At 37.6% G+C, this 23,763-nt stretch overlaps 1 pseudogene; it reads right to left on the reverse strand.

Annotated features, from left to right (window-relative positions):
- Positions 1–8,652: 8,652 nt before the first annotated feature.
- On the reverse strand, positions 8,653–9,632 carry LOC140593785 (procathepsin L pseudogene; annotated as a pseudogene).
- Positions 9,633–23,763: the final 14,131 nt, after the last annotated feature.

Raw genomic sequence — 23,763 nt, forward strand, 5'->3', positions numbered from 1 at the left:
AGTCCCCCTGAATATTTCTTGCAGAGCTGGTTTGGTGGTCACATATTCTTTCAGTTTATGCCTGTCTTGTAAGCTCTTTATCTCTCCTTCTATTCTGAATGAGAGCCTTGCTGGATAAAGTATTCTTGGCTGCATGTTCTTCTCACTTAGGACCCTGAATATATCCTGTCAGCCCTTTCTGGCCTGTCAGGTCTCTGTGGAGAGGTCTGCTGTTAATTTAATATTTCTCCCCATATAATTAGTCTCTTGCTGCTTTAAGGATTTTCTCTTTATCTTTGGAATTTGCAAGTTTCACTATTAAATGTTGAGGTGTTGAATGTTTTTTATTGATTTTGGGGGGGGGAACCTCTCTATGTCCTGGATCTGAATGCCTGTTTCCTTCCCCAAGTTAGGAAAGTTCTCAACTATCATTTCTTCAAATACACTTTCTGTTCCTCTGTCCCTTTTGGCGCCCTCTGGAACCCCAATTATATGTAGATTTTTCCTTCTGAGGCTGTCATTTATTTCCCTTAACCTTTCCTCATGGTCTTTTAATTGTTTTTCTCTTTTTTTCCTCAGCTTCCTTCCTTGCCATCAACTTCTCTTCTATGTCACTCACTCTTCCTTCTACCTCATTAACCTTCATCATTAGGACCTCCGGTTTGGATTGCATCTCATTTAATTGATTTTTAATTTTGGCCTGATTAGATCTAAATTCTGCAGTCATGTAGTCTCTTGATTCCTTTATGCTTTTTTCCAGAGCCACCAGTAGCCTTATAATTGTGCTTCTGAATTGGCTTTCTGACATCAAATTGTAATCAAATTGTGGCAGAGAGTACTGTTTCTGATTCTTTCTTTTGTGGTGAGTTCTTCTTTCTAGTCATTTTGCTCAGTGCAGAGTGGCTAAAAATGAATTGTACTGAAAAAAAAGGAAGAAAAAAAAGAAAAAACAAAAACAAAAGACCAGGAGGGGTATCCTCTGGTTCTATATACCGTAAGTCCCTCAACTTCCCTGGGGCTTTCCAGTGCTGCTCAGCCAAAAACTTGCTCTTCCCCTGTCCTTCCAGCTGGTCTTCTGGGGGAGGGGCTGCTGTGCTGACTCTCAGGTGTGTGCATGGCTCAGTGGAGCTGTTTACCCCCTGAGGCCCCAGTTCCCTGGTGGCCCCACTCTGTTCCAGGCACAGGGTGACACCAGGAGGAACAACCACACTGGCGCGGCCACCCTTCCAGCTCTGGGGTCAGCTCTCCCAGTAACTCCCGCAGCAACTGGTCTGCACTTGCCTGGATACTCCCAGGAGCAGGGGGCGCTGATCTGCACAGCCTGGGGGTGCCTGGCAGCAGGAGGGTCCTTGCTGTCCTCTGCCCTCCCTGCCTCTGCCTGTCCCAGGGGGAGCACAGGATCCTGGGCTGTGTCTGCTTTGTCCCCTGGGACCCAGGGCCTGTTCTGCTGGAATTGCACTCCTGGGGCCCGGGCTCCCGAAGGTAGCAAGGTGCAGCCTCCTTCAGCCAGAGTCGCTGCCTGAGCTTCTCCCGAGGTCCCGCCAGGTGCGTGCTTCAGCCCTTCACAGAGCTCAACCCGTGGTCTTTGGTGCACTCTCTCCCAGGTGCCCTCCTCTCCTAGTGACCCCGGGGAGTTGGAGGTTCCATTGCCCCTCCTGCGGTTCTGCCTGGTTTCCCTGTTGAGCACCTTCCCCTCTGGAAAGAATTCGGTTCAGATTTTTAAACTTCCTGCTTCTCCAGGCTGGGCTTTCCTGTCCTGGAGGCTTTTGCTGCCTGGCCTTAGCCCGGCTCCTTGCGGGGCCCCTCCGCCACTGGATTCTTTTTTATTTTTCCTTCCCTCGGCTTCCTACCTTGTTAGAAGTGCAAACTCTTCTCTCTGTAGCATTCCAGCTGTTCTCTCTTTAAATCTTAGGTAGAATTCATAGGGTTTCAGGATGATTTGAAAGTTATCTAGGTAAGTTGGATGAGCGCAGGTGACTTGGGGACCCTACTCCCATTTTCCCCGCCCCCCCCTTATCCATGTACTTAAACTTATTCAACAGGTGTTCCCCAAATCTGAAAACTCAAAAATGAAGTAGGAAAACAAAACAAAACGTCTCAATGAGAATTTCTTAAACTTCAGTAATTGGTAGAGAAATTCCTATGTCATTACTTTGGGATGGTGAAACTTAAAGTCTTGGGTAATTCAGCTTCTATGCATCTTATTAAGAAACATTTACCTGTAATTTATTTTTAAATTATTTTTACATAGAAAATCTGAACACTAGGGAGGAATATATATCGCTGCCTATAAATACATGTGCACATAAGAAACATTTACCTGTAATTTATTTTTAAATTATTTTTACATAGAAAATCTGAACACTAGGGAGGAATATATATCGCTGCCTATAAATACATGTGCACATAAGAAACATTTACCTGTAATTTATTTTTAAATTATTTTTACATAGAAAATCTGAACACTAGGGAGGAATATATATCGCTGCCTATAAATACATGTGCACATATATATCGACATTTTAGTGGACTATATTTTTAAAACATATATTTGGATTATTTTTGGAAAACTTTCTTAACAGTTTTTATAGGCATAAAGAACAGACTCAACTTAGGTTTTTAACTAGAAATCTCTAGTTGTATAAAAACCTGTATATGTGGTTTGGCATAGATTTCAGCTGCAAGTTTTGAGCAGTTTGTTGCTGGGTCAGAAAGAAATCTTTCTTGCTTGGTTTGCAGACTGTGTGTTCACCCCTCTGAGACCAAGGCCAGGAGGTTGTGACCCCTCAGAGATGGAGCACAGGTTAGAGGTCACCACTCAGAGGCGGAGCCTGGCCTGGAGTTTACACCAGCAAAGTACCATCACTGAAGAACTACTGAAAGTGACTGTCTCCCTATAAATGTTTAAAATGAATGAGTGAATGAATATATGTGTGTGTGTGTGTGTGTGTGTGTGTGTGTGTGTGTATATATATATAGGCAGGGGCAGACAAAATATCACCTAGAGTTCCATCTTGTAGAGGGAGCTGTTAAACCCTCATAAGATTTCATTTTTTCTTATCTGTCTTAAACATATATTATCAAATAGCTGATCATTTTACATGTGAAAGTTTATTTATTTAATTAACTTTAAATTATAATTGTTTCCCAAGTCATTATCTACCCAAAAATCGTTTCCAGGAACAGAGCCCTAATAATTATTAAGGACTCTGTGTTCATTAACATACTTACAGAATGTGTATAGGTACACAGCATTGTTATCAGTTCTGAGCATGTTGTGTATTGGAAAGATTCTGGACAGGGAGGTTATCAGGAGACTCAAGTTCTGATATTGACTGTCAATAAACTAATAGGTTCTATATGCTTACATCTAAGGGCTGATGAAAAGGGCTACTATGAAAAATCGTGGCTACTTAGGGTAAGCTAAGATAGTACAGGAATTATCTGGAGTAGATTCTACTAATATGTACCAAAGTCCAGTGTTTTCCTGCATAGCCATCTCTGATACTTAGAAATTCTGCATTATGTAGTTATATTTGGTTAACACCTATTCTCTTCTTTTTTCTTCTTCCTTTAACCATTAATCCATTTTCCCAAACAACCATGGACTCATCCAATCGTTCTTTTAGACATTAAAAACAAAAATTGTCTATTGTCTTATAAATTCCAGGCATGTGTATTAGGTTCTAGGAATAAAGGGGTGACCAAATCAGAAAGGTTCTTGCCTTTGTGAATTTTACTATCCATGATGAGGGAGAAGCCACAGCTAATTATTCTATGGAAGATGTACTGAATTGGATTAAAAGTGCATGAAAACACACCAGTTAGAAGTTTGTTCAGAACGACGTTGCTCGCTCATGTATGCCTGTTCTCTGGCATAATTATAAGCAGTGCCCTTTCACTGTAAAAAATGCTTCATTTTAGGTAATAGATGATAAAGCCTCTGTATGTATCAAAATTTTACAAGGTAGCAGCTGCCCACCCCAACCTTTATTTTACAAATAAAAAAAATGAAATTCTGATTGGTGTGGTAACTTTACTATGATGACATTGCTAATTAATGATAGAAATACACAGCTTCATAGGACAGAAAAAATGATACAAGCCATCCATGAGTGACAGTTCACCATAGATCTGTGATCTTAGAAATTAACCTAATGCTCTAAGCCACACAGTCATGAATATGTGAATTCTGATATCGTCCTGTGCTGTGGCAGTTAAAAGAGAGCATATTCTTGAAAGTCCTAGAACAATAGATTTAAAAATATCCTCAATGTTAGCCCCTCTGCCAGAAGAGAAAATACTCTTACCCCATTAGAGCATTTATAGAATAAGAGAACTCTCACAGGTACTTTTTTAATATTTATTTTTTATTGAAGTTTCTTTTGCCAACATATACTATAATACCCAGTGCTGATCCCATCAAGTGCCTTCCTCAATGCTTGACACCCAGTGACCCCAACCCCCTACTCATCTCCACTTCTGCATTACTTTGTTCATTTCCCAGAGTTAGGATTCTCTCAAGGTTTGTCTCCCTCTCTATTTTTTCCTACTCAGTTTCCCTCCTTTCCCTTATAATCCCTTTCACTATTTCTTATATTCCCCATATGAGTGAAACCATATAATGATTGTCCTTCTCCAATTGACTTACTTCACTCAGCATAATACCCTCTCATCCACGTCGAAGCAAATGGTAGGTATTTGTCCATTCTAATGGCTGAGTAATATTCCATTATTCCACACACATTATATATATATATATATATATATATATATATATATATATATCATATATATATCTATCACATATTATATATATCACATATTATATATACATATCTATCACATATTATATATACATATCTATCACATATTATATATATATATATCTCACATCTTCTCTATCCATTCATATGTCAGTGGACATCATGGCTCATTCCAGTTTAGCTGTTGTGGACATTGATGTTATAAACATTGGGGAGCAGGTGTCTCAGCTTTTCACTGCATCTGTATCTTTGGGGTAACTCCGCAGCAGGGCAATTGCTGAGTCGTAGGGGAGCTCTATTTTTAACTCTTTGAGGAACCTCCACACTGTTTTTCAGAGTAGCTGAACCAGTTCACATTCCCACCAAGTTCCCAACAGTTCCCCTGTCTCCACATCCTCTCCAACATTTGCTGTTTTCTATCTTCTTAATCTTGCCATTCTCACTGGAGTGAGGTGGTATCTCATTGTGGTTTTGTTTTGTATTTCCCTGATGGCCAGTGATGCAGAGCATTTTCCCATGTGCTTATTGGCCATGTGTAGGTCTTCTTTGGTGAAATGTCTATTTATGTCTTTTGCCCATTTCATGATTGGATTGTTTGTTTCTTTGCTGTTGAGTTTAATAAGTTTTTTATAGATCATGGATAGTAGCCCTTTATCTGATAGGTCATTTGCAAATATCTTCTCCCATTCTGTAGGTTATCTTTTATTTTGTTGACTGTTTCTTTTGCTGTGCAGAAGCTTTTTATCTTAAGTCTCAATAGTTCATTTTTGCTTTTGATTCCTTTGCCTTAATAGATTTATCTTGCAAGAAGTTGCTGTGGCCAAGTTAAAAAAGGGTGTTGCCTGTGTTATCCTCTAGGATTTTGATGAATTCTCGCCTCACATTTAGATCTTTCATCCAGGGATCCCTGGGTGGCGCAGCGGTTTGGCGCCTGCCTTTGGCCCAGGGCGCGATCCTGGAGACCTGGGATCGAATCCCACATCAGGCTCCTGGTGCATGGAGCCTGCTTCTCCCTCCGCCTGTGTCTCTGCCTCTCGCTCTCTCTGTGACTATCATAAATAAATAAAAAATTTAAAAAAATTAGATCTTTCATCCATTTTATGTTTATCTTTGTGTATGGTGTAAAAGCATTGTCTAGTTTCATTCTTCTGCATGTGGCTGTCCAATTTTCCCAGCACCATTTACTGAAGAGACTATTTTTTTTCCTGTGGATATTCTTTCTGGTTTTATCGAATATTGACCATAGAGTTGAGGGCCCATTTCTAGGTTCTCTATTCTGTTCCATTGACCTATGTGTCTGTTTTTGTGCCCATACTACACCGTCTTGAGGATCACAGCATTGTAGTACAGCTTGAAATCCAGCATTGTGATGCCCCTGGCTCTGGTTTTCTTTTTCAATATTCCCTTTGCTGATTCCATACAAATCTTAAGACGATTTGTTCCAAGTCTCTGAAGAAAGTCCATAGTATTTTGATAGGGATTGCATTGAATGTGTAAATTTCCCTGGGTAGCATAGACATTTTCACAGTATTAATTCTTCCAATCCGTGAGCATGGAATATTTTTCCATCCCTTTGTGTCTTCCTCAAAATCTTTCAGAAGTGTTCTGTAGTTTTTAGGGCATAAATCCCTTACCACTTTGGTTAGGTTTATTCCTAGGTATCTTATGCTATTAAGTGCAAGTGTAAATGGGATTGACTCCTTGATGTGTCTTTTTTCAGTCTCATTTTAGTTTATAGGAATTCCACTGATTACTATGCATTGATTTTGACTCCTGCCGCATGGCTGAATTACTGTATGAGTCCTAGCAATCTTGGGGTGGTGTCTTTTGGGTTTTCTACACACAGTAACGTGTCATGTGCAAAGAGGGAGAGTTTGCCTTCCTCTGCCAGTTTAAATGCCTTTGATTTCTTTTTCTTGTTTGATTGCTGAGGCTACGACTTCTAGTACTATGTTGAATAGCAATGGAGAGAGTGGACATCCCTGTCATGTTCCTGATCTTAGGGGAAAGGCTCTCAGTTTTTCTCCATGGAGAATGATATTTGCTGTGGGCTTTTCATAGATGGCTTTTAAGATGCTGAGGAATGTTCCTTCTATCCCTACACTGTGAAGAGTTTTGATCAGGAATGGATGCTGTGTTTTGTCAAATGCTTTCTGTGCATCTATTGAGAGGATCCTATGGTTCTTGTTTTTTTCTCTTGTTGATGTGATCTATCACATTGATTGTTTTATCCGTGTTAAACCAACCTTGCATCTGAGGGATAAATCCCACTTGGTCATGGTGAATAATCCTCTTAATGTACTATTGGATCCTATTGGCTAGTATCTTGTTGAGAAATTTTATATCCATTTTCATCAGGGATATTGTTCTATAATTGTCCTTTTTGGTGGGGTCTTTGGTTTTGGAATCAAGGTGATGCTGGCCTGTTAGAACAAATTTTGAAGTATTCCATCCCTTTTTATCCTTCAGAACATCTTTAGTAGAATATTATTTCCTCTTTAAACATTTGATAGACTTCCATTCGGAAGCCATCTGGCCCTGGAATTTTGCATCTTGGCAGGTTTTTGATAACGGCTACAATTTCCTCACTGGTTATTGGCCTGTTCAGGTTTTCTAATTCATTTTGTTGTTCTAGTTTTGGTCATTTGTGATTTTTCCAGAAATGCATCCATTTCTTCTAGATTGCCTAATTTATTGGCTTATAGCTGCTCATAAAATGTTTTTTAAAATCATTTGTATTTCCTTGGTATGGTTCCGATCTCTCCTCTTTCTTTTGTGAGGTTATTACCTTGAGGTTTCTTTTTCTTTTTCATAAGGCTGGCTAAGGGTTTATATATCTTATTAATTCTTTCAAAGAACCATCTCCTGTTTTTCTTTTTTTATCTGTTCTGCAGTTCTTCTGGTCTCTGTTTCATTGAGTTCTGCTTGAATCTTTATTATCTCCCCTCTTCTGCTTGGTGTAGGCTTTATGTGCTGTTCTTTCTCCAGTTCATTTAGGTGCAAGTTTAGCTTGTGTATTTGAGTTATTTCCAATTTTTTGAAGGAGGCTTGTATTGAGATGTATTTCCTTCTTGGGACCTCTTTGTTGTATCCCAAATTTTTTGAATGGTTTTATCTGCATTTTCATTAGTTTCCCTAAATCCATAGATTCTTCTCTATTTTCCTGGTTGACCCATTCATCTTTTAGTAGGATGCTCTTTAACCTCCATGATTTTGAATTTCTTCCAAATTTCTTCTTATGACTGAGTTCTAGTTTCAAAGCATTCTGGTCTGAAAATATGCAGGGGGGCAATCCTATCTTTTGGCATCAGTTGAGACCTCATTTGTGACCTAGTGTGTGGTCTATTCTGGAGAAAGTTCCATGTGCACTTGGGAAGAATGTGTATTCAGTTGTGTTCAGTTAGAAAGTTCTGTAAAAAAAAAAATTAAAAAAAAATAAAAATAAAAATAAAAAAAGAAAGTTCTGTAAACATCTGTGAAATCCATCTGGTCCAGTGTATAATTTAAGGCCCTTGTTTCTTTGGTGATGTCATGCTTAGAAGATCTGATATTTACTGACAAGTGTTGTGTTGAAGTCTCCTACTATTAGTGTATTATTTTATTTTTTTCTTCCTCTACTTATTGAATTAAAATTTATTTCAAAAGGTAAAGTTTATATATCCTTTGATAAAATAAGAAGTCAAAAATTTTAGAAGTAATAAGTCTTCAACATTATAAAGCCATATATAACAGTAATTAAAGTAGTGGTAATGTTTACCCTGATAAAAATGTCACAGAATTCAAATCACAACTTGGATTCTCAATGATTCAAGTGTCTCATCTTACACAATAAGAGTTTGGTCAATTTTAAGATAAACTTCCTCCAGATATGCTGTCCTCAAGTCCTCTAATCTTGTGGTCCATCAGCTCACACAATGGGATAGCTGGTTGCTGTGGCAATTCTACAATGGTTGTTCTGGTCTTAGGCCATTTTTATATAGCCATTCCAGCCCCATTCTGGACCCCAACTGGTCTTGATAATCCAAAATTTATTATTTGAGTCTGTTCCTTCAAAGCCATAGCCAGCCACCAGAACACCATGATCTAGATCTTTGCTGCTGCAGTCTGGATCAAAATAAATGCCTGCTTTGTAGCACTTGAAATGCCTGCATCAGTAGCAACAGAGATGGGCCCTAGAGTTGCCACTGCCTTCATTAGGGTCTTTTCCCATTGAGGGAGGTCCATGAAGCCAGTGTCATTGGCAGCAGAACACTCAGTCTTGTCGTTACAGGTCTCTATGTCCTTTCCAAGATATGAATAAGATTCCTCTGAATCCAGGCCTTTAACATGATGAAAGGTGTTATCCATCAGGCCACCACTGCAGCCCTCATTGCCTTGAGCCTTAAAGCAGTCCACCAGGTTCTGCTCACTCAGTGGCACAAGTTTGCCTGTTTTCCAGAACATCTGTCTTTTGAGGGCACCAGTTGCACTAAAAGTCCAACAAGAACCACACTGACCCTGATTCTGCACAGGAGTTACGTAGCCTTTCTCTCTCCAGTCCACAGATTTGGGGATCTCAGCAAAGATAGGTTCTTGGAACACTTTCCCTTTCTTGTGCTTCTGGTTTGGAAAGTCATTCATCACCTGCCTGAATTCTTCATTGGTCATGTCACCAAAGGTATTCATCGCCATTGTGAAGCCATGTTTCCCTTGGCTATATTCTCAATTATGGAGTTCAATCATTTTCATATTCTCCCACACTGCTCTCCTCTATCCTTCTTCATTCATGCCATATAATCTGTGCATTGCCTTCCATTGGTACCATTGTGCATTTAAGCTTTGATCAAGTTTTGGAGCTGCTAAGGCTATTCCCAAGCAAAGAGCAGTCAAGAAGAGTGAACAATTCATGTTTCAAAAACCTGTGGCAAAAAAAAAAAAAAACCTGTGGCATCCACAGCTGCGCAGGTGCACCCCACGGATCGCCAAGGCCCACGAGTCTAGTGCATTATTTTCTAAGTATCTCTTTACTTTGGTTATTAATTGATATACTTGGCATTATTAATTGATATACTTGGCATCTCCCACATTAAGAGCATACATATTCATGATTGGTAGGTCTTACTGCTGGATTGATCCTTTAAGTATGATATAGTGTCTGTCTTCATCTCTTACTACAGTCTTTGGGATAAACTTTAATTGATCTGATTTGAGGATTGCTACCCCAGCTTTCCTTTGAGGAGCATCTGAATGGTAGATGGTTTTCCACTCCTTCATTTACAGGCTGGAAGTGTCCTTAGGTCTAAAATGAGTCTTTTGTAAGACAGCAAATAGATGGGACTTTCGTTTTTATCCAGTCTGATACCCTGTGTCTTTTGATGGGATCATTTAGCCCATTCACATTGAGAGTAGCTATTGAAAGATATGAATTTATACTGTTATCGTAATACCTATTCTGTCCCTGTTTTTGTGGATTATTTCCTTGAGCTCCCTCTTTCTTTTACAGGGTCCCCTTTAATATTTATTATAGAGATGGTTTGGTGGTCACATAGTCTTTCAGTTTCTGCATATTCTGGAAGCTCTTTTTCTCTCCTATTCTGAATGAAAGTCTTCTTATTTAGGACCCTGAATATATCCTGCCAGCCCTTTCTGGCCTGACTGGTCTCTGTGGAGAGGTCTGCTGTTAATCTGGTATTTCTCCCGATATAAATTAAGAATCTCTTGTCTCATGCTGCATTAAGAACTTTCTCTTAAATGTGTGGGAAATATCAGAAAGGGAGACAGAACATAAAGACTCCTAACTCTAGGAAACAAACTAGGGGTGGTGGAAGGGGAGGAGGGCGGTGGGGCGGTGGGGGTGAATGGGTGACAGGCACTGAGGGGGGTACTTGACGGGATGAGCACTGGGTGTTATTCTGTATGTTGGTAAATTGAACACCAATAAAAATAAATTTATTATGAAAAAAAGAATTTTCTCTTAATCTTTGAAATTTGCAAGCTTCACTATTAAATGTGAGGTGTTGAATGGTTTGTATTGATTGGGGGGGTCATCTCTAACTCTTGGATCTGTATGCTTGTTTCCCTCCCCAACTTAGGGAAGTTCTCAGCTATGGTTTGTTCAAATATACTTTGTGGTCCTATCTATCTCTCAGTCTCTTCTGGAGTCAAATTATATGTAAATTCTTCCTTATCAAGCTATCATTTATTTCCCTAACCCTTTCTTCATTGGCTCTTAATTGTTTTTCTCTTTTTCCTCAGCTTTCTTCCTTACCATCAGCTTGTCTTCTATGTCACCCATTCTCTCTTCCACCTCATTAACCCTAGCAGTTAGGACATCCAGTTTGGATTGCATCTCATTTAGTCTCTTTTTAATTTAGGCCTGATTAGATCTCACTTCTGCAATAACAAAGTCTCTAAGTCCTTTAGGCTTTTTTCCAGAGCCACCTGTAGCTTTGTATTTGTACTTCTGAATTGACTTTTTGACATCGGATTTAAGTCCAAATTCTGTAACTCTGTTACAGAGAGTACTGTTATTGGTTCTTTCTTTTTTGGTGAATTCTTCCTTCTAGTTACTTTGTCCAGTGCAGAGTGGCTGTATGAGTGGGCTGAAACAAAAATATCAACCACACCCTAAGTAAAATATACCCTAGATGATTCCAAAGAGGTCAGAGACCAAAGAAAATAAAAAATAAATAAATAAAAATAATTAAAAAAAACAGAACAACATAAAACAAAAGGATCACTAAAGTGAAAAACCAATTTTAAAACAAATTAGTAAAAATAAAGGCCAAAAACCACAGAGAATAAGAAAAAAAAAGGAAAATAAAAAAAAGTAAAAGGAGAAAAAAAGGGGGGGTGCGTGGGATGGTGGTGGTGAATAAATGACAGTGGAGATAATGTAGTCTACCTGAGCGGTCCTACAGTGTAATCCTCTTGGTTTTGAGTGTATTTTGTTCTGTATGTTAGAGGATGCTCTATGCTAAATTTATATATACCATCAATACTTATTTAAAGCCCCAACATTGAACACCAAAACATAAACAAGATTAAACAGGGGGGCGCAGAATGGGAAGGAAGAGAGAATATAATCTCACAGAATGAATCAGCACATTATTCCACTTGTTCCTGGGTGTATGTTGACGTGTGTTAAAAGGTATTAACTTACACCATTGTAAAACAAAACGAGGCAGAAAAAGCAAGAAACAAAAACCCATAACTCATATATCTCCCAAAATTAAATTATGTTGAAGGGAATCCAGAAGTGAAAAATACATCAAAGACATATAATTGTAGAAATATGAAAGTCAAAAAGGAAAAAACTTAAAAATGAAGAGGTGGTAAAGTATTATAGTTAAGGTGGGAAAAGAGAAAAAATACTGGAAATTTTTAGTCTAATATGAAAATGAGTCATAATGGAAAAGGGGGAAAAAAGGGGCCCTCTAGTTCTAGATTCTATTTTCCCTTGATTTTCCCTCAGTCATGGAGATTTCAGTGCTGCTTGGTCAATAAACTTGCTCTTCCCCAGTTCTTCCAGCTGGTCTTCTGGGGGAGGGGCCTGCTGTGCTGATTCTCAGGTGTCTGTGCCTGGGGGAGATGCCCCATCCCCTGCCAGGTGCCGGGCTCAGTGAGAGCTGTGCTCCCCTTAGTGCCCCTCCCCACTTTATTCTTATTTATTTATTTAGCCTTTCTATCTTTTAGAAAGCCAAAACTTTTCTCTCTGTAGCATACCAGCTATTCTCTCTTTGAATCTCAGGTCGAATAAGTAGGTGTTCAGGATGTTTTGAAATTTATCTAGGTAAGTTTGTCAGGCCAGGTGAGTTGAGGGCCCCAACTCTTCCACCATCTTGCTCTTCCCTCCTCTCTCACAGGTACTTAAACATGGATTAAATTGAAGAATTTTTGGAATTTTCAGAGTGGCAGTGCAAAGACTATTTGGATTAATTAGAAGATAGTTAATAAAAAAATAGCATAGACAAGTTCCTTTTCAAATGAGGAAGGAAAGCTAATGTGAACCTAGAGGACTAACATGGTTATCCTTCAAAGCATAATAATAATAAGCCCAGTCCACCTAGAAGAGGTGTAAGGACTTACCCTGTCTTTATTGTGACTTTTTCTAGCTTCAAGTTCAATGTAGGAGTTAAGACATATTATACTACAGTAAATCTTGTCAAATATCTCAAAAATGGAAAAGAAAAGAAAAGAAAAGAAAAAAAAGAAAAGAAAAGAAAAGAAAAGAAAAGAAGTTTTGTGGATATGGAAAGATATGTTAAGTTCTCCTACCATTTTGGTATTTTTTAAAAGATATGTGTCCAAAGCAATAGCTTTATGTGACATATTGGATAGCTTTAATGAAACATAATATGTATAGAATCATTTATCTGAGGAACTTTCTGAGTATTTTCAGGATGATAATTTAGCACAATGTGGAACAAACATGCTCAGAAACTTTACACAAGTAGATCTTTTTGCAAAAGCATACGGTAAGGATCCCTGGGTGGCGCAGCGGTTTGGCGCCTGCCTTTGGCCCAAGGCGCGATCCTGGAGACCCGGGATCGAATCCCACATTGGGCTCCTGGTGCATGGAGCCTGCTTCTCCCTCCGCCTGTGTCTCTGCCTCTCTCTCTCTCTCTCTGTGACTATCATAAAGAAATAAATAAATAAAAAGAAAAAAGCTAAAAAAAAAAAAGCATACGGTAAACTTTAGTGGTTTATTTGATAATTATTGAGTAGTATCCCATGTGATTTTCATAAATTTTTTTAACAATAACATTTTTAAAAAAATTTCACCACAAAGATATTTTAAATAGTTTGCTTAACGTGAGGTGTTTGGGTATTTACCCCATAGATCATTAACCGAGGAACTTTGCCAAGTGTGTATTTATAATTTTTCCTGAGTACTCAACCTGGCACTAAATATTTCCTTATGGCATATCATAATGGAAAACAATGACATGTAACATTAAATAAGTTAGGGATATGTTTCAGATAGCATTTCTAATAGCCAAATATAACTATCTCTTTAAAAAAGTGAAATTATGACTGAAAATATGATGAAAACATATATCTGGATGATTTTTGGAAGAGTTCCTTAGCAGCTTTTGGAAACTTAAATAAGAGACTTAAACTTAGGTTTTTAATTGGTAACCTCTAGTTTTCTGAGAAGCAAATTGTAATGAATATGTCATTTGTCATATTGTAAGTTGCTTTTTTAATTATAAAGCTGACTTTGACATTTTAATTCTATTTTACACCTTTTAAATATTTACTGATTTCATACAACTGACTGTACCCCATTTCTCTGTATCTCTTTTAACAAGTATATAAATCAGAAATATACTGTAACAAAGGCTTGACTCATGGAATATGTGAAAAAGACCAGTGTCTTGCACTTGTATAGACACTTCTCACAAATTATTGCAGATTTTTCTAAATGTTCTGCTTATACAGTTTTGTTATTCAATATCTGTCATGTTTATTGAATTTGATGTCTTGAAATTGCATCAGAATAAGCTTTTGAGGGTAAGAAAGGGTTGGAAGTGTTCACTTCATTTTGGTCTCATCTTGTGAGGAAATCATTGGACTCTTGAAGGAAGAAAGTTGCAATGGTGATCGAAGGAAGTATCTATTATTTCTATGCTACTTCTAATTTTAAAAATACCTGACAAAATTCAGGGATGCCTAAATAATGAGACAATGTATCTGACCTTTATGATTTTAGTCCTGCAAGGTTATGTTTCTATTATGGGTTGAATTTTGTTTCCCCAAAAGGTGTTGAATTCCCAATCCCCAGTTCTTAACCCCAGGTTTTTATGAATGTAATCTCATTTGGCCTTTGTAGATGATGAAGTTCAAAATAGTGATGAACTGTTCATATTTTATTAGCATACTATATTACTTCATACATGTGAAGTGTAACACTCACCCAGGGAATTTTGCCAAATCGAGTAATAGGTTCCAAGACTCTCATAAGCCATATATGATACCAGACTACTAAGGAGGAGGATATAGAATGAAAAATATAGTTTCCAATGCTTGATGGAAACATCAAGCATTCATTTTCTGCACATTTCAGTGGCCTGTACTACTTACTTGCAAGAAGAGGATGTGTGTGTCCGATGGGTGCAGGATCTGACATGAGGTAAAAGTATCATGCTCCATAGGAGCCAATATATTTTGTTACAATTTCTTAGACATAGCTTCTAGAGGCCTCTCAAGACATAATGCCTAGAATCATCATACTCATAAAAAGCTATGGCTTCTTATCTAGTAGTTTTTAGATCTCTGAGTCTAGATTAAATTTGCCAACAGAGGTTATTTTCAATCATAATTTTTGTTGCTTAGAAACATAGAGGACATACCACCTTATTAAGTTGCCAGGGGAACAGAGTTAGAAAATTAACCTAAAGTCAAATTCTCATGAAGAAGGATAAAAGGTTTCATTAATCTATTACCCATAATACTTAGTAACATAATATTAGTGGAATTAAGCCACTCTCTAGTAGTATTTTGCACTTGGAGGATGTTGGATACTCAATAAACCATTGAGTATTTTCACTGTGTTCAGCTCAGTATTCGAGGTGTAGTATACTCTAAGAGATCTGTGGGGTTGTAGTACACCTCCATGGGGTAAATGTAAACTCTTGTACATTTATGAAGAAACCATGATCCACATTAAGTAACTACTTCCTTTTTCGAAATAACTATTATCTTCCATGTTTCTCTTCTCAGTCATTACTCCTGTGTTTCTAGGACTTTATGCTCTAGCATACCCTCTAGTCCTTTTATTCCACTACACCTTCAAATATTCTTGCTGGCTTAATCATAACTCTTTTGTGCTACAATCAACTTTATCAAGAACTTTCTTCTCTAGGAAATTTACAAAAATAATTATATTTTTGCTCATAGTCTTGGGGGCATATATTGCTTAATTAATAAGCTGTTTCCATATTTTATTTTATTATTATTATTTTTTTAAATGTTCTTTTTTTTTTAAATTTTATTTATTTATGATAGTCACAGAGAGAGAGAGAGAGGCAGAGACACAGGCAGAGGGAGAAGCAGGCTCCATGAACCAGGAGCCTGACGTGGGATTCGATCCCGGGTCTCCAGGATCGTGCCCTGGGCCAAAGGCAGGCGCCAAACCACTGCGCCACCCAGGGATCCCCTGTTTCCATATTTTAGTAACATGTTTGAATTTCACCAGGAATCCTTAAATCATCAACTTCAGGGAATTTTTATCAAGGGATATTCAGGCAACATATCCAGTATTTAAAAGATATTACTTTGGGCATGTGTTCTGTTTACAGCCCTAATATCCTTTAATCATGTTCTATTGTTGTCATGTGTGAAGTTGATTCTATTAAATGTTTTATTTTTCTTTTGACTTGTCATTGGATTATAATGTTAAATCATTTTCTATTTTCTTGTCCTTATACTTGTGAATAATATATGTTTACTTTTTGTGTTTGAAGCTGACTTTCATGTTTTCTCTTTTCCCTTTTTTTTGTAATTTGAACTTCTTTACACTGCTCCAGAACCAGAATTTCAAACAAAATGTAACCACATAAACACACATACACAAAGACCCTTATCAAAAAGCAAAAAAAAAAAAAACAAAACAAATTTAACTTTGATCTTGATCTTGTGCAGCTATGGTTTCCTTAGATCTATACTAAGAAAAATTTCACAAATCTTGTTCTTAATTTTTGAAGAGCACCTAAACACTCACACACAGCCTGCAGAGTGCAACACATCGGTTAATTGAAAAGACTTATAGAGTCACCATAGAGCATATTAATGCAAATCTTTTAATAAGGGAAAATATTACTATAGAGCAGAAAAAAAAGAGAGTTCAGGCAAGATTTAGGGGCCCCAAAACTTCCAGAAGCACCTGCCTTAAGCCTTGCTATGAACACAAGGATGTATTTTGTTTCTAGATTGAATTACCAAAATTTGTAAAACAAATACTAATTTGGGGAGAGCAACTCGAAAGTTTACAGTGAGGTCTTTCATGACCCTGTTTACATAATTAATTCAGGCTAACTGGTTACACAAGGTGTAAGCTATCAATAAACCAACTGGGCCTAAGAGCCACAAGGGAGTTTCAGGTATTAAATAGCACATGATAAATCATTAGTAAATGCGTAAAGGTAAATGCCTTTATCTTGGCTGAAAGACAGTGCCGGATTTCCAGGCATCCACACAATAAGCACAGAGCTGTGTGACTAGAGCTGAAAATAACTCTATACTAAATGATAATTGCATGTTCATTATTATAGGGTCTTTATAAAAATAATAAAAATATCAAAATTCAAACAAATTGCCTTTTTAGAAATATTAAGTATGCTTGTATAATAAGATAGCTTTGGCTATATGAAAAATCATCCGAAAGATTTAATGGTTTAAAACAACAATCATTTATTTAGCTCCTGATTCTGCTATTTAGCAATTTGGGCTGGGCTCAGCTAGGCTCTTCTTCTAGTTTATTATTTTTTTTTTTTAAACTTTTAATTTTTTTTTTATTTATTTATTATAGTCACAGAGAGAGAGAGAGAGAGAGGCAGAGACACAGGCAGAGGGAGAAGCAGGCTCCATGCACTGGGAGCCTGACGTGGGATTCGATCCCGGGTCTCCAGGATCGCGCCCTGGGCCAAAGGCAGGCGCCAAACCGCTGCGCCACCCAGGGATCCCTCTTCTTCTAGTTTAAAATGCGTCTGTTTACGTGTGTACAGTGAGCTGCTGGGTTGATTGGTTTTTCTTGTTGCTTTGGAAGACCTCTGATATGGTTCATCGCTGTTTTATTGGCCTCTCATGACATGCTGATAGGATGCCTTGGTAGGGTTCCCAGAGTGAAAGTCTGCAAGATTTTTTGAAGTCTAGTCTGAGAGCTGGTACAGTGGCCACATTTTATTGGCTAGAACAAGCATCATAGAAGCAGATACTGTGATGGTAGTTGGGGTGTAAGTTATTTATTATGAACTAACATCTATAAAAGAAAAAGAGAGGAAATAGGATTGGGTGGAGGAAGAAGTTGATCTGCATGTAGATCCAACAGTCTCAGCCAATGTGGAAAGCTTCAGAGTAAGGCTTATCTGTCAGAGTATCCTGCATTAGGCCACAAAGACTAGATTCTTATTCTCCTGTCTTGCTCAGGCACTGAAATTAGGAAAAAGAATTACTTTAGGTAATAATGGTTCTTTCTAACTGAGGCAGAATGATCACAGTAAGCTCTCTAATGACTATATCTCATAGCTAGTCAGTAAGTATTCCCTTGAAGGGGAATCTGGGCAACCCAGCTTCAAGGAGAGAGAAAATAGATTTGGCAACCTAAGGCCAACTGACACAGGTGATGCCAACTGTGACCATGTTTACCTATTTTCATGACATTCAAGGGTACCTTGAACACGATTTGTACTTAATACAAATTTATCTAATTGAATGAACTGCTAAAAAGCAAATAAGTACATGGAAGGTTATCAAGTAGGTACATTGCATGGTAAGTAGGTATAGTAAGCACATCTACTTTCTTGTTTCTAGATGAAATTATATGATCTCTGCTCTTAGGGATGACTATTGTCAACTATACATTCAGCATCCTAAATAAAATTCTTGAGTTGCTAAGTGGTTTCACTTTATAATTAATGGTCTTATCCTTTTCCCATTCTAGACAGGCTAGGCACTTTGATATCATTTCACTATCTGAAATATGATTTGATTTTTCACTCATCTACTAAAATTTGAAAGCCTGGTCTGCCAAAAAGAAAAACTTAGACAAGAGTCCAAGAGGACTGAGATGTAACCCAACATATTTACCTAAATTTTGTATTAATTCTGGGCAGAACATTCTCATTTGTGGCCTTATCAGTAGTAAAATAGAAATTCCTAAGTACTTTGCCCTCTTTATCTTTTACCTTTTATTTTAGCACAGGTTTTGTGACTTATCTTTTCAAAGTATTTTTCATTTGGAACTTATTCCATCTAGTAAATGCTTCCTGTTAAGTCCTTTTTTTTATAAATTTTTTTTAAATTTTATTTATTTATGATAGTCACACAGAGAGAGAGAGGCAGAGACACAAGCAGAGGGAGAAGCAGGCTCCACGCACCGGGAGCCCGACGTGGGACTGGATCCCGGGTCTCCAGGATCGCGCCCCTGGCCAAAGACAGGCGCCAAACCACTGCGCCACCCAGGGATCCCTCCTGTTAAGTCCTTAATTACAGACTTCATTTATCCACTTTTATTTTATTTCACATTGATTTTTCTCAGGGTGTCTTTCATGAATCTGCATCTTGGTATCAGCTCCCTTCTCATTTTGCAGAGGTGAGCTATCAGAGGGCAGCTGGTTCATAGATCGGTTGACTTGTCATATGCTTTTCAAGTTAGCAAAACTAATTGTGGATGAGTAAAGGAAAGCCTGGCATTCTTTTTGAAGCAACAACAAGACACTTAAAGGATTTGTTCTTTACATTGGGTAATTCTCGGTAAGTGGTGGCTTAATGTAGAACAACTGTAACTATGTAGCCTTCAGGGAGATGTTCTCTATTCCTAGCAATGGGTCTCAGCTGTCAGTGTGAGAGTCACTTTTCAGAAAATCCCCAAATTTTGCAGTCTGAATCTAAGCCCTGTGTCACCAACATCAGTGACTATGCCCTGGACATGACAAATAGTAATAAGAGAAAAATATTTTACAGCTATCCAGACAAATTCATTGCTGTAATACCAACATATAATGTGGTAATAATAGTATAAGATTTCTGTATGTGTGATAGCACTGTTGCCAACATGTTCTATAGGGAAAAATGTGTCTCACTGGATTGGAAAGAAAAACACAAAATTATGGGACACCTGGTGACTCAACAGTTGAGTGTCTGCCTTTGGCTTAAGGCATGATCCCCAAATCCCGGTATTGATTACCACATTGGGCTTCCTGCATCTCCATCTGCTTATGTCTCGGCCTCTCTCTCTCTCTGTCTCTCATGAATGAATAAATAATAAAAATTTTAAAAAACACACAAAATTCTGACTAAACACTCCATCAGTAAAGAATGTGCTAGCATAATTAAGAACTATTTGGATATGATATTTATCAATATTATTATATTGGAAAACAGCAAGCAAAAACTGACAGAGAAGTGTGAGGTGAATAACAGAAACAACAAAACTCAGATGGAGTAAATGTGGGCCATTCTTTGAGTTGACACTCTATTCATGATTATAAATGAAACCTATTGTTAGTGTTATAAATGAGACTTATATTTAATATTTCCAGGTAGGTCCAAATGTTTTCTAAAACAGCAATTAAAAAACAGTGTCTGTCCTTGGCTGAATTTTAAGTAATTCATCTAAAGGGAAATGCTTTCAAGCTATATATATATATATATATATATATATATATATATATATATATATATATATTGTCCTAGAGTGGTTTCTTTTTTGTTTCTTTGCTTCAGAAGGCAAGAAAGGTTGTTAAAAATAGGCAGGGTTAGAATATACCATATTGGCAAACAATTTACTCAGGAAATTTACTATGGGGAATTTACTATGGGGAATTACTCCCCCAATTTACTATGGGAAATGTGAAAAGTTGTAAAAAAAAATGACAAGAGATTATTACTTCGCTTTTTTCATTGAACAATTAAATTCTAGTTGAATTTCTATAACATTGATTAATTTAGAACACCAAGGGATCCCTGGGTGGCGCAGCGGTTTGGCGCCTGCCTTTGGCCCAGGGCGCGATCCTGGAGACCCGGGATCGAATCCCACGTCAGGCTCCCGGTGCATGGAGCCTGCTTCTCCCTCTGCCTATGTCTCTGCCTCTCTCTCTCTCTCTCTGTATGACTCTCATAAATTAAAAAAAAAAAATTAGAACACCAAGATGCAGAAACATCAACTCATGGTTGTGTAGGGATCCCCTGATTCAGTTGAAGTAAATGTATCACTCGATACATTTGCTTTTGTCAAAAGTTTTGTATTACATGACTTAAATTATTCTGTATATAACATTTTGAAATTTAGCATTTAGAGGAAACTTTATATATAAGTGCTAGGTAACTCAAGCTACCAAATTTCAAAGCTATTTTTGTCCCCAATTGAGTTAATTCTCTATTTTCCATAATCTCTTAAACACTTCACTTGGAAATAGAAGACATGTTTCACCAACTGCCTGTTTAAATTTAAAATTCCACAGCTATAGGATCAAGAAGGCAGTAACTTGGCAAGTGTATTTTTTCTAGTGTTTAAGGTAAAGAAGCTAAAATGAAACATGAAATAGTTAAGATCATTAATTGCATATATATAGAATCTTGCATTTTATCTGGGTTGTAAATCTTTCGTTCAGTTAAGTCAGCTGAATTCAAATTTCCTTTTTTTTATGGTCTTTTCTTAGATTCTTGAAACGGATAAAGCAAAATCAAGAGAAGATATTCATCAACACACATTGTTGTGACTTATAAAGGTCATGTTACTCCTTATCAGAACTAAGCCACAGTTGACTACTCACTCCCCCTGACATTGAGTCACTGCCATATTCTCCATCCAGCTCCAAAATAAAGTAGCAGATTTTTAAGGGTGGAATAAGAAAAGCACAGGTGGTACCACCTACTGTAAATGCTTTAGTTCTTAGATCAGTAACAGCTGTTGGTCTTTTCACAGTTTGTTAAAAAGCAAAGCAAGGCGTAGAATGTGGGCTATTGACATTGTGCAGCAATACCATTTGTTTGCTCAGATCATGATAACCAACAGCAACTTGAGAAGTGTTTCCTTTTTGGGCTTTTGGTAAAAAATCTTCAGGCCTGACTGCCTACCTTGCAAATAGTCCTGTTGATCTATTGATTAATTCTGGACACATTATAAATTATATAACTACCATGTGTTTTAATCTCACTAATCTGAGAGTGTACATTATATAGTTTAAAGGGATTTTAAGAATTAATGAGCATCTGTTTCATCCTGTCTAGGCATATGGGGGAGAGAGGTGAAAAGAAAAGGGGACAAACTGTTTTGAGGTTTGTGACAATGTTACCTTAAATGCCCCCTCTCAAGGGATCCCTGGGTGGCGCAGCGGTTTGGCGCCTGCCTTTGGCCCAGGGCGCGATCCTGGAGACCCGGGATCGAATCCCACGTCGGGCTCCCGGTGCATGGAGCCTGCTTCTCCCTCTGCCTCTCTCTCTCTCTCTCTGTGACTATCATAAATAAAAAAATAAATAAATAAATGCCCCCTCTCACTGAGGCTAGGACTACCCTCTCTCATCTTTTACAAGAAGCCAGGCTTTCCACTCATTGAGGGTACAGCAAGAAGTAAAATTGCATATTCGTGATTAGGACTGGGCCACTGAAGAAGAGTCTTAGGTATAGGGCTGGTCATTTGTTGGAAGAAAAGGAGTCTTAATTAGAATCATTAAAGGGAGGTAGCACATGTGGGCATGATTTAGGCTATCTTCAAGATGCTGTGTGGTTCACCTTGATGGATAAAATGTGTAATAGGATATTCTAGATCACAGCATCAGTCAAGCAAGAGTGTGTTTCCATTTGGTCTATTTTGAAACAGGATCCTAAGTAAGGCATAAATAGGAGAAAGCAGTCAGAAAATAGCTCCTAGGGAGCAAGGTTTATAACAAGATTAACATCAGCCTGCCCAGAACGATGACGTCTGAGGATATCCTGATATCCTGAAGATGTATTCAGAAATAAATCAGCAGCTCGGTACGGCTGAGGCTGGGTATTAGTAATGATTAGGCCAAGAGTTGACAGAAGTTGGAAAAGACAAAGGTAAATAAAAGAATTTATAGCAGTAGCTTTGTAACACTAAGCATTTAAAAGAATAAAGTTCAGTGTATTATACAGAAAATAATGGCAAGTCTTCCTGTAGTTCTAGAATCAATTCCAGGAATTTGCCTTTTAAAACCCCAAATGATTTCAATATGGAAGATCCTTCCCCCCAAATTACAATTTATAAGCAGTGCTTACTGTCTATCAAGGAAATAAATGAATGTCTAAACAAACATAATAAATGGTAAAAAGTGGTACATTGCAATAAGAGAGGTATGGGCATCAGGGACAGCATTAGGATTGTTTTGAATTCACTTCGACTTTTAAGAGTATTCATCAGGGATAATGTAAAGAGGGGGATAATCTCGGGGAGTTGTAAACTGCTTAGCAGATGTATGCAGGTGGGTTGTCTCATGTTACACTCACTCTAAATATCCAGAGGAAGATAATATCGTGCAAGGTGCCTGGGTGGCTCAGATAGTTAAGCATCTGCCTTCCGCCCAGGTCATGATCCTGGAGTCCTAGAATGGAGCCCCACAGCAGATTCACTCCTCAGAGGGGAGTTTGCTTCTCCCTCTCCTGTAGCTCTGCCTTGCTCATGTGGTCTCTCTCTCTCTTTATTAAATAAAGAAAATCTTTTTTAAAAAGATAACACTGCAATAGTAAAACTGAAAGGGATATTAGAAACCACCTCATCCAAATTAATGAGAAAACAAGCCTAGAAAGCTATCGCATTCTATCTCTAGACAACCTTAACTATTCTGTAATGTCAAAAAAGTGTAGCCCCTTAATTTTTAAACACTAATCTGAAAACTATAGTCATGAATCATGAATAATTGATCTATTTTCTCTTCTAATAAAGTATTTAAATATTGGAAGACACTTTAAAAAATGTTTTTATTCCTTTTTAAAAAATTTACTCCTAGTTCTTTCATTTCTAATTCACATGACTTCTTTCTTTTCTCCTTTCTTTCTTCTTTGTTTTTTTCTCTTCTTTCTTTCTTTCTTTCTTTCTTTCTTTTCCTTCTTTCTTTTTTCATTCTGTTTTTAGAATTATGCCAAACTTTATCCCATAGGTACTTTTCAGTAATTTTCCAGGTTCTGTTTATTTTGAACATAAAAAAAATAAATCTACAAGATTATAAATGCCATGAGTAAGTTTCCTCAATGTCTTCTCTTTGAACATGCCTTTCTTAGACTTTGTCCTTCCTAAAATGTGAAGGAAGTTAAACTATAGGGAGTTAAAAGGAAACATAGTAGTTACCCTGAAACTGT

This window comes from Vulpes vulpes, chromosome 9 (genome assembly GCF_048418805.1).
Source record: "Vulpes vulpes isolate BD-2025 chromosome 9, VulVul3, whole genome shotgun sequence".
Lineage (NCBI taxonomy): Eukaryota > Metazoa > Chordata > Mammalia > Carnivora > Canidae > Vulpes > Vulpes vulpes.